The 17,278-nt window shown below is 44.4% G+C and overlaps 1 protein-coding gene and 1 pseudogene across 2 annotated transcripts in view; both read right to left on the minus strand.

The window, feature by feature from the left end:
* Positions 1-17,278, minus strand: part of PDZD2 (PDZ domain containing 2) — a 472,427-nt gene that overhangs the window by 265,707 nt on the left and 189,442 nt on the right. The window lies entirely within an intron of this gene.
* LOC119621531 (U6 spliceosomal RNA) lies at positions 14,618-14,691 on the minus strand (annotated as a pseudogene).

Below are 17,278 nucleotides of genomic sequence, written 5' to 3' on the forward strand. Positions count from 1 at the left end.
CAGCCATTGCTCACCTCTAGGCTGGGCCCACACCCGGCCCTGCCAGATGGCTTTATAGTAGTGAGTGCTGTGTTACCATGAAGGGCCTTCTATAAAGGAGAGTTAAAGCTGGATAGTATCCCAGAGGCTGTTCCTTTCCCCTGCAAACCTTCATCTAGTAGGGGCTGGTGCCTTTCCCTACACAGGTTTATACTAACATTGCCAGATAAAATACAGGAGACCCAGTTAAATTTGAATCACAGATGAAAAATGAGTAATTATTTTACTCCAAGTAGATCCCAAAAATCACATAGAATTTTTCATTTACTAAATCTGACAATCTTATTTTATAACAACCAAGTCCTTACTACTGGTCTTGACAAAAGTCATTTCTATACTCAGTAAGAGGTAAATATATGGTAAACAAAACATATGCACATTGTTAAAAGTTGAGAAGCTTGAAGATATTCCTTTGTGGTCTCTGTTTCTCACTCTGATGGACATCTGCTTCCAAGAATAGGTTTCTAATCATTTTCTTTATAGCTAACTTGAAGTCCCTCACCTTTGCCTAACCTCTCTCACTCTGTTTATAATTCACTTTCTCATGATCATTCTTTTTGCATCATTAAGTTCAACCACTTTGACCCTTCTTCCCTTCCCAAGCAATTACCATTCAATTGAGTGCTTCACCTTGACTTGCTCTCTTATAATGATATATCAAAACGTCTCCTCTTTACAAGTCAATGAACCACATTCAGGAAACACTGAATTGAGGGTAGGTAGCTCCCTCAATTCTTCCAAATTGACCTCAAGGATCAGATGCCCCTTTCTAATCATTCCATGTTCTCCAACTCTAGGAAATCCTCCAGAAAAGCAACTTTAGGACTCCAGCCTCAGTTCTGATCTTACCTGGTCTTACCACTGCTCTCCATAAGCTGAAAAAGCTCCTAGTTGGGAAAAGCAAAGGACCAGACAGAACCTTCAATAATTTTCTCACAAATGAAAAACGTGGCTTCCTCTCCAGGCTTTAGGGGCCATCTCAAAAGCCACATTGTTTACACATGGCACTGTACAAAGGGCCCACCTCACTTTAACCCCAAGGAGGGTGGAGTTCAGCCCATTTATAAATGCATGTCTGCGAGGGAAGGGCATGAAGGGGAGCTGTAACCCTGCTATGACTACTTTCCAGTTTACACATGGAGCACTGTGGGGGAGACTCGGAGAGGGAACCAGGGTAGCAAGGAAGATCTGGTGGAAACTCGGGCAGGCTGGTTAATATGGAGTGAAGGACATGATGAGATCAAGAGAAAGTTGTTAACGGCTGGCCGCGGTGGCTCATGCCTGTAATCCCAGCACTTTGGGAGGCTAAGGCGGGCGGACACTTCAGGTCAGGAGTTTGAGACCAGCCTGGCCAACATGGTGAAACCCCATCTCTACTAAAAAATACGAAAATTAGCCGGGCATTGTGGTGGGCACCTGTAATCCCAGCTACTTGAGAGGCTGAGGCAGGAGAGCTGCTTGAACCCAGGAGGTGGAGGTTGCAGTGAGCTGAGACTGTGCCTCCAGCCTGGGTGACACAGCAAGACTCCATCTAAAAAAAAAAAAAAAAAAAAGGCTGGGCGCGGTGGCTCAGGCCTGTAATCCCAGCACTTTGGGAGGCCGAGACGGGGCGGATCACGAGGTCAGGAGATCGAGACCATCCTGGCTAACATGGTGAAACCCCGTCTCTACAAAAAAATATACAAAAAACTAGCTGGGCGAGGTGGTGGGTGCCTGTAGTCCCAGCTACTTGGGAGGCTGGGGCAGGAGAAGGGCGTAAACCCGGGAGGCGGAGCTTGCAGTGAGCTGAGATCCAGCCACTGCACTCCAGCCTGGGCGACAGAGCCAGACTCCGTCTCAAAAAAAAAAAAAAGTTGTTGTTAATATGCCCAGGGTGAGAAAACACTTTGAATTACCAGAGTCATGAAGAATATCATTAAAAACAAGGGTGGTAGGCCGGGCGTGGTGGCTCACGCCTGTAATCCCAGCATAATTTGGGAGGCCGAGGCAGGAGGATCACCTGAGTCAGGGTTCGAGACCAGCCTGACCAACATGGTGAAACCCTGTTTCTACTAAAAATACAAAATTAGCCGGGTGTGGTGGTGCATGCCTGCAATCCCAGCTACTCTGGAGGCTGAGACAGGAGAATCACTTGAACCCAGGAGGCAGAAGTGGCAGTGAGCCAAGATCGCACCATTGCACTCCAGCCTGGGCAACAAAAGCAAAACTCTGTCTCAAAAAGAAAAAAGAAAAAAAAAAAAAAAAAAAAACAGGAGTAGTAAAAAAACCAAAAACTTTCATTATTATTGGTTCATAGTAACTAGTAATGAAAGTATTAGTAATTAGTCATAAAAGTATCAGTACATAGTCACAAAAGACTTCTATACCTTCTTAAACTCCTGTCATATTGTTAGTATTATCATCACTTTTATCTGGCTATCACTTCATCCCACAAGGAAGGAATGATCGATATTATTATACCTACTCGACAAGTGGTGAAAATGTGAGAAGGATGTGGGAACTTCCAGGAACCCAGGTTTCTTGATTTCTGGTCCAGGGGGCCTTCCCTACCTAGCAGATAGCAGTTGCTCTATTAGGAACCAGTCAGATTCGGGCCAGGAAACTGCTTTCAGACTTATCCCAGTGCCTTTGGAAGGCTGTGCTGTTGACTGGGGATGGGCTGTGTCAGAATGAGTGGCCCGGTGAGAAGAACAGAGGCTGTGGAGCCAGGAGGCCAGGATTTAGATCTCAGCCCTCCTTTACCAGCCTGGATTCTCTCCTTTGTAACTGGGGATAATGACAATGACGTCGCAGAGGTGTTATGAGCTAGAACGAGCTGGCAAGTAACTGTAAGTGTGCATAAACACTATATTAACAATGACTGTAATTGTAGGTTCAGGATTCTAACTTGTGTAGAAGAGTTCAAATATATATGCAAATCCCTGCTAAGACAGGGATGAAATGGAGGAGAACTGGTAGTTTTTCAAAGCTACCAAAAGGCTTATCAAGCTATGTTTTTTTAAAGTGACAAGAGAAAGTTACAAATTAACGGCTCACCTTCATGAAGTGTTCATGGCATGTCAGTCCCCGTGATAAGCCTTCACATGCAGATCCTCATTTCATCTCTCATCGCCTTAGGAGTTAGGTATTGTTCTTTTTTTTTTTTTTTTTTTTTGAGATGGAGTCTTGCTCTGTTACCCAGGCTGGAGTGCAATGGCATGATCTCGGCTCACGGCAACCTCTGCCTCCTGGGTTCAAACAATTCTCCTGCCTCAGCCTCCCGAGTTGCTGGGACTACAGGCACGCATCACCATGCCTGTCTAATTTTTGTATTTTTAGTAGAGATGGGGGTTCACCATATTGACCAGGCTGGTCTCGAACTCCTGACCTCATGATCTGCTTGCCTCAGCCTCCTAAAGTGCTGGGATTACAGGTGTGAGCCACCACGCCTGGCCAGGTATTGTTTTTTTTTTTTTTTTTTTTTGAGACAAGTCTCGCTCTGTTGCCAGGTTGGAGCGCAGTGGTGCAATCTTGGCTCACTGCAACCTCCGCCTCCTGGGTTCAAGTGATTCTCCTGCCTCCACCTCCTGAGCAGCTGGGATTACAGGTGCCCACCACCACGTCTGGCTAATTTTTATATTTCTAGTAGAGACGGAGTTTCACCATGTTAGCCAGGATGGTTTCCATCTGTTGACCTCGTAATCCACCCACCACGGCCTCCCAAAGTGCTGGGATTACAGGCATGAGCCACCGCACCTGGCTGGGTATTGTTCTTAATTCCATTTTACAGTTAGGGAAAGTCTGGCTTAGTGGGGTTAAGAAATAACCCAAGGCCACACATTTGTTAAGTAGTGGAATCAGGACTCATTAACTTCATACCCACAGATGTGTGTAGCCCAACCAAACCATTCTTGTAGATGTGTACACGTGCGCATGGAGAAAGTTCAGGACAAAATAGACGAGATATTAGCGACATACCACCACTGGATGCGTTACTGAATTGAGTAGATAGTGCTTTTATAATTTAAATGTTTTTCCTTTTGATAACATACTTTAAAACATAAACCAAAATGAGGCTTCAAAAACATAATGAGTGGAACCGCCATCCTCCAGTAATTCGCCAAAATGACTAACACAAAGGGAAAGAGGAGAGGTACCCGGTATGTTCTCCAGGCCTTTAAGAAAACATAGAGTTATTCCTTTGGCCATGTATATGGGAATCTATAAGAAAGGTGATACTGTAGGCATCAAGGCAATGAGTAATGTTCAAAAAGGAACGCCCCACAGGTGTTACCATGGCAAAACTGGAAGAGTCTACAATGTTCCCCAGCATGCTGTTGGCACTGTCGTAAACAAACAAGTTAAGGGCGAGATTCTTGCCAAGAGAATTAATGTGCATATTGAGGACATTAAGCACTCTAAGAGTCGAGATAGCTTCCTGAAACGTGTGAGGAAAATGATCAGAAAAAGAAAGAAGCCAAAGAGAAAGGTAACTGGGTTCAACTGAAGCGCCAGCCTGCTCCACTCAGAGAAGCACATTTTGTGAGAACCAATGGGAAGTAGCCTGAGCTGCTGGAACCCGTTCCCTATGAATTCATGGCATAATAGCTGTTAAAAAAATAAAAGACCTCTGGACTATCTATCTATCTATATATCTATCTATCTATCTAATGAAAATGACTAATAAATAGCATTTGCAAGGCCCATTGTAATTAAACTTTCAGGGTTTTTTTTCCCCAACCAAAGAAACCTTCGGAATAAAATGAGGTTTTTTTTGTTTGTTTTTGTTTTAAACACGGTCTCACCCAGGCTGGAGTGCATTGGCATGATCATGGCTCACTGCAGTCTCAACCTCCCTGCTTCCCTAGGCTCAGGTGATCCTCACACCTCAGCATTCTGAGTAGCTGGGAGTACAGGTGCATGCCACCATGCCTGGCTAATTTCTGTATTTTTTGGTGATACAGGGTGTACTTGTCCATTCTCATGCTGCTCTGAAGAACTGCCTGGGAATGGGTAATTTATAAAGGAAAGAGGTTTAATTGGCTCACAGTTCCACATGGCTGGGGGGGGGGCCTCAGGAAACTTACAATCATTGCAGAAGGGGAAGCAAACATATCCTTCTTCACATGATGGCAAGAAGGAGAAGTGCTGAGCAAAGATGGAAAAACCCCTTGTAAAACCATCAGATCTTGGCTGGGCGCAGTGTCTCACGCCTGTAATCCCAGCACTTTGGGAGGCCGAGGCAGGAGGATCGCAAGGTCAAGAGATCAAGACCATCCTGGCTAACACAGTGAAACCTCATCTCTACTAAAAATACAAAAATTAGCTGGGCATGATGGCAGGCACCTGTAGTCCCAGCTGCTCAGGAAGCTGAGGCAGGAGAATGGTGTGAACCTGGACGGCAAAGCTTGCAGCGAGCCGAGATCATGCCACCGCACTCCAGCCTGGGTGACAGAGCGAGACTCTGTCTCTAAATAAATAAATAACCATCAGATCTCGTGAGAGCTCACTGTCAGGAGAACAGCAGCAGGGGGTTAACTGTCCCATTATTCAATTACCTCCCACCAGGTCTCTCCCACTCCACATGGGGATTATAGGAACTGCAATTCAAGATGAGATATGGGTGGGGACACAGCCAAACCGTATCATGGGGTTTTGCCATGTTGCTCAGGCTGGTCTTGAACTTGTGATGCTCAAGCGATCAGCCCACCTCAGCCTCCCAAAGTGCTGGGATTACAGGCATGGGCCACCATATCCGGCCTAAGTTTCTTGAAAATAAAGATTATATTCCATCTCCCTTCTACCTAAAAGCTCAGGTTCCTGTCTCTTAGGCAGTAGATCTCAGTTCTAAACCTTAAATGCGCTCATGAACCAAATATTTGCCAGTTATTTACTCTATAGTAACACCAATGAGTTCTTAAAATCTGTTTTTTTTTTTTCTTTTACCACATTTTCCCTTGACATGATTATTTATAACTTACGTGCAAACTCCTTTCTCTTCTGTGGTCATTACAAAGGATAAAACGATAAAACATCACTAAAGCAAACGTTCGTCTTACTGTTTGCTTTGAACTCTGAAGTCCTCTTCAAGGAGTACTACAAAGATAAACTAAGATTTTGCACCCCCTGTCAACAGAACTCATCTTCAAAGATGACCTCTGGAGGGGAGTAAAAGAATTGAAAGCAAACTGAAGGAACTCAAAAGTGATGACCTTTTCCTGTCTTTCTGCAGTTAACAACAATGCAGGGATGGCAGGAGAGGGCAACCTGTACGCAGAACAGGCACCCAAATCTCTATCTGGTGAGAACTTCTGGGGTCCCTGCAGGTCAGATGGTCTGGAAGGCAGGAGGGACGCATGCTGAGACGCCACATGGGAGGATGGGGGATGCAGAGGCTGAGCCCTCTCTCCCAACCCATTAGAGACTCTTAAGGATGATGAAGATGAAGAAACTCTCACAACAGAATTGATGCGGAGGTCAGCTAAGCCAGGTGTCCAGAATGTGTTCACAGACCTGGCCTCCTGGGAAGGCCCCAGACCTGGAATTCTCTGTGGCTCGCCTAGGTGCCCTGGCTGTGCTGTAACGTGAGAGGGGTAGGGAGGTTTTGCAGTTACATTTACATCGATATTGGCCTACTCTGGTCAATGAAAAACTACCACTGAAAACCATGGCCTTCTGAAGAAAATGACGATGACGATGACTTGTTTGCCTAGCCTTTGTTCTATTTAATTTATTTTCAGAGAACAATGTCTCCAGATCAGCTTTGGAAAACTCACCTGCAAATTGACATGACTGTTTACCTGTTTGAATTTGGGCTTCTTTTTCAAAGTAGAAAAGGAGAGTTAATTATCAAAATCTTTAGACTGTGATTCCAGAGATGAGAGGCTGTTTATGCTGCTGAGCCACGTGATTATATGGATCTCTTTGAGGAGCATTTCCAGCTCCATGGGTTTCTAAGGATCAAAATATACCTCAGCCCAGCACGGTGGTTCACGCCTGTAATACCAGCACTTTGGGAGGCTGAGGCAGGTGGATCACTTGAGGTCAGGAGTTCAAGACCAGCCTGGCCAACATGACAAAAACCCATCTCTAATAAAAATACAAAAATTAGCTGGTTGTGATGGTGTGCGCCTGTAATCCCAGCTACTTGGGAAGTTGAGGCAGGAGAATTGCTTGAACCCGGGAGGCAGAAGTTGCAGTGAGTCGGGATCATGCCACTGCACTCTAGCCTGGGCGACAGTGCCAGACTCCATCTCAAAAAAATATTTTAAAAAATAATAATAAATAAATAAATAATAATAAAATATACCTGGGGTCCATAAAATATTAAAACACAGAATACGTTTTTTTTTTTTTTTTTGCAATACTTTACATTTATTAAGTGCCTACAAGGTGTTGGGTCTACATTTAAGCACATTCCATATCTTGTCTTTACCAATCTCTGAAAAATAATAGTAATTATTCCTAGTTTACGGAGGATTAAACTGAGCCTCAGGTATTTAAGTGACTTATCCAAAGCAAGTAGGTATGAGACCTGGAATTTAAGTCTGGATCTTACTGACTGATTTCTTGGGTCTCCCCCAGATCTCTGAGTGTAAAATTCTATGAATAATATAACTGAAAAAAAAAGTGTTATAGAAATCAAGAGCGGGAGAGAGCAGTCTATAGATTATCCACACTAACCAAAATTTTCTCTGTATAGTTAAGGAACTTTCCAGAGATCACACAGCTTACTCTGTGGTCAAGCGAGGACACGAGTGCCTATCATTTGCTGTTCACTTTTTAAAAACATTTTATTATAAAAAATTTTAACCATACACAACAATAAAGCTACTACCATAATGAATGCCCTGTTACTCAATTTTATAATTACCTACACTCTTGTTGATGCCTTTTTTTTTTTTTTGCTTGTTCTCTTGTAGCTTTTTTTTTTTTTTTTTTAAATACTTTTAAGTTCTAGGGTACGTGTGCACAATGTGCAGGTTTGTTACATATGTACACATGTGCCATGTTGGTGTGCTACACCCATTAACTCGTCATTTACATTAGGTATATCTCCTAATGCTATCCCTCCCCCCTCCCCACACCCCACGACAGGCCCTGGTGTGTGACGTTTCCCATCCTGTAAAATACAGAATATAATTTTTAATATAATTTCATTTTTTACAGATTGAAGACCTCACAGAATTTTGTGTATTTTATCTCTTTCCAAACTTTACAAATACCATATGTATATATATTTTTTCTTGCTTTCTTTTTTAGCTGTTCGTCTTAGTTTCTTTAGTCTTACTTCATTTACTTTTTGCTTTTTATTTTTGAGACAGGGTTTTACTGTGTTACTCATTCGGGCTAGAGTACAGTACAGTGGTGCAATCTCAGCTTACTGCAGCCTCTACCTACTGGGCTCAGGTGATCTCCCATCTCAGCCTCACAGGCAGCTGGGACTACAGGCACACACCATCATGCCTGGCCAATTTTTTTCTTTTTTTTTGAGACAGAGTCTCACTCTGTCACCCAGGCTGGAGTACAGTGGCACGATCTCGGCTCATTGCAACCTCTGCCTCCCGAGTTCAAGCAATTCTCCTGCCTCAGCCTCCCAAGTAGCTGGGACTAAAGGCGTGGACTACCACGCCTGGCTAATTTTTTGTAATTTTAGTAGAAACATGGCTTCACCATGTTGGCCAGGCTGGCCTTGAACTCCTGACCTTAAGTGATCCGCCCACCTCGGCCTCCCAAAGTGCTGGGATTATAGGTGCGAGCCACTGTGCTCGGCCTCATATTCTTTATGATCTTTTTATCATTATTATTATTACTTTTTTATTTTTTACTTTTTTTGAGATGGAGTTTCTATCTTTTTGCCCAGGCTGGAGTGCAATGGCACGATCTCAGCTCACTGCAACCTCCGCCTCCCGGGTTCAAGCAATTCTCCTGCTTCAGCCTCCCAAGTAGCTGGGATTACAAGCGCCTGCCACCACTCCTGGCTAATTTTTTGTATTCTTAGTAGAGATAGGGTTTCATCATGTTGGCCGGGATGGTCTCGATCTCCTGACCTCATGATCCGCCCGCCTCGGACTCCCAAAGTGCTGGGATTACAGGCGTGAGCCACCGCGCCCTGCCCATTTATTTATTTATTTTATTTATTTATTTTTTTGAGACAAAGTCTCGCTCTTGTCCCCCAAGGCTGGAGTGCAATGGTGCGATCTTGGCTGTTCCCTGGCAAGAATGCTCCAGTCACTCCAGAGGCCTAGCTGCTTGTCCTGACTCTGCTCCTGATACCCAAAGGGAGTCTCTTCACCTACTGGGCTTGCAGCTTCTCATCAGCAAAGTGTGTGTATGAGACTAGTTCACCATCAAGCATGCACTGCACAGGTGTGGAGGGTCTGCATTTCGTGGGTAGGGATCCAGGCTTATATTCTCTTTGAGATTTCAATATAGAATCTTATTACACAACAGGAACTAACTCAAGTACACTTTTCCTCTTCTTCCAGAAGTGGATTAATCTACATGATTTATTAATTTTAATTTTAATTTTTAGATGGTTTCGCTCAGTCGCCCAGGCTGGAGTGCAATGGCACAATCTTGGCTCACTGCAACCTCCGCCTCCTGAATTCAAACGATTCTCTCATCTCAGCCTCCAGAATAGCTGGGATTACAGGCACCTGCCATCATGCCTGGCTAATTTTTGTACTTTTGTAGAGACCAGGTTTCACCATGTTGGCCAGGTTGGTCTTGAACTCTTGACCTCAAGTGATCCATCTGCCTGGGCCTTCCAAAGTGCTGGGACTACAGGCATGAGCCACCTTGCCCAGCCTACATGACTTATTTTACTAATCCTGAACAGATGAGGTACACTTTTCTAAACAAAATTTCTAGAGGGGATCATAAAAAATGTTCGCCTACCTCTCTGCTTTTGTCATTAGAGCACCATCTCTAGGAGAGGTTGTAAAAGAAAGGAGGATTCAGATCAAGTTGGGGACATTTGCAAAAATCATGGATTTTCCCCTCATATACAATGAAATTGGCCAGGCTCAGTGGCTCACACCTATAATCCTAGCACTTTGGGAGGCCGAGGCAGGTGGATCACTTGAGGTCAGGAGTTCGAAACCAGCCTGGCCAACACGGCGAAACTCTGCCTTTACAATATAAAAATTAGCCAGGCGTGGTGGTGCACATCTATAATCCCAGCTACTTGGGAGGCTGAGGCAAGAGAATTGCCTGGACCCTGGAGATGGAGGGAGCCAAAATCATGCCACAACACTCCAGCCTGGGCCACAGATCAAGACTGTCTAAAAAAAAAAAAAAAAGCCACTAAAATGACTATTGGTTTATAGAGAAAACATTGAAACAAGCTTACAAAAATACCACTACTGTGCTGTTTTTTAGTTAAGATACATTTTACTCTATTTCAAAACATCTAAGTCAGACTGGTAAATTGGGAGCACCAACGCAGAATTCTCTTTGCAAACATAGCAGATTTAAAAAACACTTAACACATAATACTTCTATTTATTTTTAGGTGGACAATCATGGACATTCCAAATTGAGACCCACAGGAGTTTATGACTACATTCTCAATGAGTGACGCGCCTGCCGGAAATAATAGGACTGATTCAGGACCAGTGAAAGAAGATACACAAACCCACGACTTGCATTTTCAGAAGGAAGGCTTATGTCACTCAACAAACATTTGTTTTCACTAGGCGTTAGGTGCTGTGCTAGTTAGAGATGCTGACCCAACCCAAGACACTGAAGCTCTCGTTTTCTCAGTGCAATTGATGAAAAGTTACACATCAGCTCTAGAAATGGAGACTGAGAAGATGAGTTCATGTAACTGTCCCTAGATGAATTCTTTTTTTTTTTTTTTTTGAGATGGAGTCTCACTCTGTCGCCCAGGCTAGAGTGCAGTGGTGCGATCTCGGCTCACTGCAAGCTCTGCCTCCCGGGTTCACGCCATTCTCCTGCCTCAGCCTCCCAAGTAGTTCACCCGGCTAATTTTTTGTTATTTTTACTAGAGACAGGGTTTCACTGTGTTAGCCAGGATGGTCTTGATCTCCTGACCTTGTGATCCACCCGTCTCGGCCTCCCCCTAGATGAATTCTTATCTTCTGGTCAGTAAGGCAGGGTCCTTGAAGCTAAAAGATACATTTTTTTTTTTCTTTTTTTTTGAGACGCATTGTCACTCTTGTTGCCCAGGTTGGAGTGCAGTGGCGCGATCTCGGCTCACTGCAATCTCTGCTTCCTGGGTTCAAGCGATTCTCCTGCCTCAGCCTCCTAAGTAGCTGGAATTACAGGTGCCCACCACCAAACCTGGCTAATTTTGTATTTTTAGTAAAGATGGGTTTCACCATGTTGGCCAGGCTGGTCTCGAACTCCTGACCTCGAGTGATTCACCTGCGTCAGGCTCCCAAAGTGCTGGGATTACAGGTGAGTCACCACTCGCAGCCGTAAAAGATACACTTTTGAAAACAATAAATAGAATAGCACAGCACATAGAAGAAAGGAATGGAAGATATTCGAGAGATAATAACTTGCAGTGATCTCATCTCAATGATGCCCACACATCGGTGACCACCTTTCAGCTCCACTATCTTTGGATTATGTACACAGGAAGAAGTCAGCAGAGCAGTGATCTGAAGCGTCTTCCTCTAACACATAGAATGTTCTTTGTCTCAAAAACATCTAAGAGTTGAATCCACTTCATGAGACTATCAAAGTTTTGAAACACTAGCAGATATTTCTCAAAAGCAAATATTCCTGAAAAGTTCATGTTTCTTGCTTTTTGATCACTCCTTATTTAGACCGACTAATGATCAAATGAGATAAATCTTTTAAAAAATATATATATATATATTTGTATACAACGTGCAGGTTTGTTACATATGTATATATGTGCTACGTTGGTGTGCTGCGCCCATCAACTCGTCATTTACATTAGGTATATCTCCCAATGCCATCCCTCCCCCATCACCCCACCCCACAACAGGCACCGGTGTGTGACGCTCCCCACTCTGTGTCCAAGTGTTCCAAATGAGATAAATCTCTTAAAGGTATGTTCCCTCATCACTGATTTTTTTTTTCTCCACAAGCTGAGGTCATCTACCACCTGTGGGGCTTGAAATATCAAAATGAAAACACTTCCCCAGGAATGGGCACCACACACAATTTGCTGGGTAGCAGAAAGGTATGTGCAAAGGCTTTCACTATTAAGCAACAGTTTAGACCCTTTTCTCTGTCTTCTATTTCTGTTGCATAGTTCAAATTTTGGGGGGAAGAGTGTTCATAAATTCAAGAAAATTTTTGCCACTTCCTCTTTAAGCTGATGTCTAGTTGTCATGAAATAAACCACATTTATTTCCAGGAACCCTCTTCAGGCAGAAGCTCTTCATTAAAAAGGTTATTAGTTAAAAATGGAGAATACGGGTATATCCTGTTCCGTATCTTCAAACCTGGAATTGGTGGTCAGCTAGCAGTGGAGGAGAGCAGGGGCAGGTGGGCAGGTGCTCCAACTGGACACAGGCTTGTTGAGCCATGGGGTCCCTTCAAGAAGGAGTCAGAGGGTAGGGGAACCCTTTTCAGTTGTTTCCTCCTCTTGACAACAACCTGGCTTAGCTTCCAGTGCTTCTTGTTCTTGAAGTTCCTTTGTATTAAACAGAATTCATCATCCAAGAAAATGGCCTATAAATGTCCAGCCATTGCATCAAATTCTGCATCAGAGGAGGAAGGGTGGACATTCCATAGAACCTTCCTCCTCTGAGGCATCCCTCATCTCTGGCATGGTGGCATCCTGGTGGCTAAGCTGGCCTCTCTCCACCCCGCAGTGCCCAGCAGGCACAGAGTACAGGTTGATGGGCCAAGGAAGACTCATGATGTCACCACAGCCACAGTCCCCACCAAGTGAGTCTGAGCCTAGGTCACTGCTGCTCTCAAGGTCCCTGTTGAGGTGGTCACCAGATTATCTCAGCCTTCAGGAGAAATAGCAGAAAGCTCTGCCCTAAAGGCTTCACAGAGGCCTCTAGAGGGCCCAGGTAATTGAAATGGATTCACATTTCCATCTCCACCTTTGTTTGTTCGCTTCTTCTTTTTTTTTTTCTTTTTTCCTTATTTTTGTTTTTGAGACAGGGTCTCATCTATTACCCAGGCTGGAGTGCAATGGCACAATCTTGGCTCACTGCAACTGGCTCATGCCTATAATCCCAGCACTTTAGGAGACCAAGGTGGGTAGATCACGAGATCAGGAGATCAAGACCATTCGTTTGTTTTTTTTTTGTTTTTTTGTTTTTTGTTTTTTTTTTTTTGAGACAGGGTCTCACTCTGTTGCCCAGGCTACAGTGGAGTGGCACCATCTCAGTTCACTGCAACCTCTGCCTCCCAGACTCAAGTGATCCTCCTGCCTTAGCTTCCTCAGTAGCTGGGACTACAGGCATGTGCCACTACATCTGGCTAATTTTTGTATTTTTTGTAGAGACGTGGTTCTGCCATGTCTCCCAGGCTTTCTCAAACTCCTGGACTCAAGCGATCTCCGACCTCAGCCTCCCAAAGCACTGGGATTACAGGTGTGAGTCACCATGCCCAGCCTCTACCTTTGTTTCTAGTGGCCACTTTTAAGATATTAGCAACAAGTGTCTCAACCTTTTAATGACATTTGTCTCATTTTTCCAGAGTTTTGGAAAGAAGCTAAGTACTTTCTTATTAATCAACCAGGCACAGACAGTGGCTACTGACGGTACTAACTAACAGTGTTGACACTGTGGCAGTGGGTTGGTTAGGCCTGCTCATGGAACTTGTGGAACAAGGGAAAATCTCCTTAAAGACACCAATGGGTTCCCCAAGGCCTTGATCACCTGTGACCCCAACCTTTTCCTCACACTAGATTTGTACTTAACTGCACATCTTTTTACTTGGTAAAATATACATAGAATAAAATTGACCATTTTAATTTTTTTTTTGAGACAGAGTCTCACTCTGTTTCCCAGGCTGGAGTGCAGTGGTGTGATCTTGGCTCACTTCAAGCTCCACCTCCTGGGCTCAAGTGATTGTCCTGCCTCAGCCTCCCGAGTAGCTGGGATTACAGGCACCCGCCACCATGCCCAGCTTATTTTTGTATTTTCAGTAGAGATGGGGTATCACCATGTTGGCCAGCCTGGTCTCAAATTCCTCACCTCAGGTGATCTGCCTGCCTCAGCCCCCCAAAGTGCTGGGATTACAGGCGTGAGCCACCACGCCCGACCCATTTTATTTTATTTATTTATTTATTTATTTATTTATTTATTTATTTAATTTATTTATTTTTTATTTATTTTTGCAACAGAGTCTTGCTCTGTTGCCCAGGCTCGCAGTGGCGCGATCTCGGCTCACTGCAAGCTCAGCCTCCCCAGTTCATCGCCATTCTCCTGCCTCAGCCTCCCGAGTAGCTGGGACTACAGGCGCCTACCACCATGCCCGGCTAATTTTTTTGTATTTTTAGTAGAGACAGGGTTTCACCATGTTAGCCAGGATGGTCTGGATCTCCTGACCTTGTGATCCACCCGCCTAGGCCTCCCAAAGTGCTGGGATCACAGGCGTGAGCCACCACGCCCGGCCATTTTAATTATTTTTAAAAATCCTTGAGCAAGAGCCATGTTCATCTTCTCTGTATTGTTCCAATTTTAGTATATGTGATGTCGAAGCAAGCACCCTTTTTAATTATTTTAAGCAAGCACCCTTTTGAATGATTTTCAAGTGTACAGTTGAGTGTCAACAAATACATTCATGTTGTGCAGCCAGCACCACTACCCATCTCCAGGGCTTTTTCATCACACCAGACTGAAACTTTGCATCCGCTAATAACTCTCCATTTGTCCCTTCTCCCAGCCTCTGGTAACTTCCATTTCATTTTCTGTTTCTATGAATTTGACTATTCTAGGACCCTTGTATAAACGGAATCATGCCAGGCTCATGCCTGTAATCCCAGCAGTTTGGGAGGCCAAGGTGGGAGGATCACTTGAGTCCAGAAGTTGGAAACTAGCGTGGGCGACATAGTGAGACCCCATCTCTAAAACAAACAAAAAACAAAACAAAAACCCACTAAAAGTCAGAACTGATTTTTAATCATTTTATTAGTTACTTCAAGTCCCTTATCTTTGCCCAAAATTTTCACTCCATTTATAGTTTTTCCCACCCCATGGTTATTATTATTATTATTATTTTTTGAGGCAGTCTCCCTCTCTTGCCCAAGCTGGAGTGCAGTGGCGCTGTCTTGGCTCACTGCAACCTCCACCTCCTGGGTTCAAGTGATTCTCCTGCCTCAGCCTCCCAGGTAGCTGGGACTACAGGCACACACCACTATGCCCAGCTAATTTTTGTATTTTTCAGTAGAGATGGGGTTTCACCATGTTAGCCAGGATGGTCTTGATATCTTGACCTCATGATCCGCCCGCCTCAGCCTCCCAAAGTGCTGGGATTACAGGCGTGAGCCACGGCACCTGGCCAATTTTTGTATTTTTAGTAGAGATGGGGTTTCACCATGTTGGCCAGGATAGTCTCAATCTCTTGATCTCGTGATCCATCCACCTCAGCCTCCCAAAGTGCTGGGATTACAGGCATAAGCCACTGTGTCCGGCCAATTTTTGTATTTTTAGTAGAGATGGGGTTTCACCATGTTGGCCAGGATGGTCTCGATCTCTTGACTTAGTGATCCACTGCCTCGGCATCCTGAAGTGCTGGGATTACAGGTGTGAGCCACCACGCCTGGCCCCGTGGTTATTCTTTGTACCATTAAGTTCAACCACTTTGACCTCTTTTCACTTTCCAAGCAATTACTTTCAAATGTCCATATCACTGTGACTTACTATACCTAGCTTAATCCTCCATCAGAACATCTCCTTTTCTACCGGGTAATGATCTCTGATAAGGAAAAGCACTAACAGGGAGCTGGGTCTCCACACTTCGTAAATTGCCCAAGGAAGTGTTCCATCCCCCCTTGCTTTCCCACTGGGAGAATTCCTCAGAAGAAGCAACTTCAGAATGTCACCGCTTGCTGTCTGAGCTGTGCCACAATGGCTCTGAATTAGCCTGAGAAGCCTTGGTCAGGAAAAGCAAAGAAATCAGAATTGCAGGATAAGGCATCTCCCAAAAGACTCTCAAGAAGCATCCTTTCTATCTGTACAGCTCAGAGTGTTTGGACACTGTGCAGAAGTCTCACGGAAAAACATGTAACTTTATCCTGAAGACATCTCAGCTTCCCTTTTTATGTGAATGATCAAGGGTGTCTGCAAGTCTGGGAAAAAGGGATAGAGGAGAATTAACAGCCAGTACTCTAGGGCCTGGCTTACTGATAAGGGAAATGGTTGTGATGATAGAGAAATCTGGGGAGGCAGGAAGAGCTTGACAGAAACAAATGGATGTCCCAAATAGGCTACTTCATAATTTTTTTAAAGTTGAATATTAAAAAAATAAAATTCACAAGTTAAAAATGCCATCGGATTAAATGTATTAAGGGAGTGGTTTGGAAGGAAAATTTGAACAAGTAGAATGAAACAGTTGGAAAAAATCAGAATGGTACTAGACAAGGAAGTTTTTTGTTTTTTGTTTTATTGCGATGGAGTCTCGCTCTGTCACCCAGGCTAGAGTGCAGTGGCATGATCTTGGCTCACTGCAACCTCTGACTCCCAGGTTCAAGCGACCCTCTTGCCTCAGCCTCCCGAGCAGCTGGGATTACAGGCACCTACCACCACACTCGGCTAATTTTTTGTATTTTTAGTACAGACAGGGTTTCACCGTGTTGGCCAGGTTGAACTCCTGACCTCAAGTGATCCACCCACCTTGGCCTCCCAAAGTGCTGGATTACAGGCATGAGCCACCATACCCAGCCATAGGCAGGAAAGTTCTTACAGCTATTAGATACCACTTTACTTTGGTAAAGGGGGGTTAGTAACTGGTAAGAGGTAAGAAGGAGAGCTCTGACATACTAGTTAAGTTCTGTTTCTCAGTTTAGGTGATGGTTAATATAAAAATTCACTAAGCTGGGCTGGGTGTGGTGGCTCATGCCTATAATCCCAGCACTTTGGGAGGCCGAGGCGGGTGGATCACCTGAGGTCAGGAGTTTGAGACCAGCTATGCCAACATGTTGAAACCCCCTCTCTACTAAAAACACAAAAATTAGCCAGGTGTGATGGTGCATACCTGCAATCCCATCTACTCTGGAGGCTGAGACAGGAGAATAGCTTGAACCTGGGAGGTAGAGGTTGCAGTGAGCCGAGATCATGCCACTGCACTCCAGCCT

Source organism: Chlorocebus sabaeus, chromosome 4 (genome assembly GCF_047675955.1).
Source record: "Chlorocebus sabaeus isolate Y175 chromosome 4, mChlSab1.0.hap1, whole genome shotgun sequence".
In the NCBI taxonomy this organism is placed as follows: Eukaryota; Metazoa; Chordata; class Mammalia; order Primates; family Cercopithecidae; genus Chlorocebus; species Chlorocebus sabaeus.